Raw genomic sequence first — 1,527 nt, forward strand, 5'->3', positions numbered from 1 at the left:
TCACCTCGCACAGACTAAACTGCAGCCCTATACATAGAAAAAGGTTAAAGAAAAAAGTATTTCAACTCTCCGGTCCTTTTTAGTCTATATGTAAGTTTTGTCCAGAGTTAAAGTATCTCTACTTTGACCAAAGTTATAGAAAAAAATATTAACATTCACAATACCAAATTAATATTGCTAGATTCATTAGGAAATGTAGTTTCATACCATATATATTTGGTATTGTAGATGTTTATATGTTTTAATATAAATTTGGTCAAACTTAGTAGAGTTTGACTTGACCCTAATCTCATACGCAGAGTAAGAGAACATGCACAAAAAAGGACATCATGAGTCGTGAGGCTCCAACCACACAAAACCCTGATCATACAGGAGGCGATCGCGTTCGCGACTGGAAGGGTGGCGCCGACGACGTGAGGGAAGCAACTGCTTTCTCCTCTCTCCTCGGCCGGATTCGGTGTTTGAGCGTCTTGGCTGTGCTGCTATGGCGTCTCTGAAGGGTAGTACTCCCGCAAAAACAACCGGCGCTAGCACAAGCAAGTGGTTATCTCAATCTTCGGTGAATGTGAAAGCGTCAGAGGAGGCAGATGCGCTCTCGGCAAGGATGGGAGGAGATGGGGTTCGTCTTTTTGTAAACCCTAGTCCAAGTATGCTCAAGGTCACCAGATGGGCGACAGTAGGGAAGGTCTTCTTGCCGCGCCCTCTGAATCATCATGCTTTAGAGAGGGCTATGCAGAGGGCTACCCACCCACCAACTCACACAAAGAGAAAGAGGGGCCCGAAATAGCTGTTGGTGGCCAAAGGTGATCTAGATAGGCAGATTCATCATGACGCATTCATTGGCGGTAAATGACAGAAAATGTTGGTCTTTGAATGTATCTCAGAAAAGGACAATGAAGCAGCAGACCTTGTGGTGAGGGCCGCCGAGAGCAATGAATGTCCTTGCCTGGAACTGTCGGGGACTGGGGTCGGACATGATAGTTAACGAACTTAGGGACCTGATATGGTCTTACAACCCAACGGTGGTGTTTTAGAGTCTGACAAAGAAACGGTCCAGAGTAATGGAAAGGTTGAGATGGAGTATGGATTTTAGACAAGGTGCAACTATAGATATTGTGGGTCAGAGTGGTGGATTAGCTATGTGGTGGAGAGATAATGTGCAAGTAACTTTGAGGCCATGGTGTTAGTTCTACTTGGATGTTGAGAATTCATTTGAGGGCAACTCATGGAGATTCACTGGAATCTACAAGGAACCTTGGACTGAGTAGATGCCCAAAACGGGGGATGATATCCAGTACCTGAGGAGACAAGATAATCTACCATGGTTGAGTGCATGCGACTCTAAGGAGATTTTTTTCCAAACAGAGCGAAAAGGAGGGAACCCGAGATTGTTCATGAAAATGGAAGATTTTCGAGAGTGCTTGGCTGACAGCAGCCTTGTGGATCTCAGCTTCTCAGGTTATTCATTTACACGGGATAACAAGAGAGATAGGGAAGAGACTACTCAGGTGGCTTGGACCGTGCAAC

Source organism: Triticum dicoccoides, chromosome 4A (genome assembly GCF_002162155.2).
Source record: "Triticum dicoccoides isolate Atlit2015 ecotype Zavitan chromosome 4A, WEW_v2.0, whole genome shotgun sequence".
NCBI lineage: Eukaryota > Viridiplantae > Streptophyta > Magnoliopsida > Poales > Poaceae > Triticum > Triticum dicoccoides.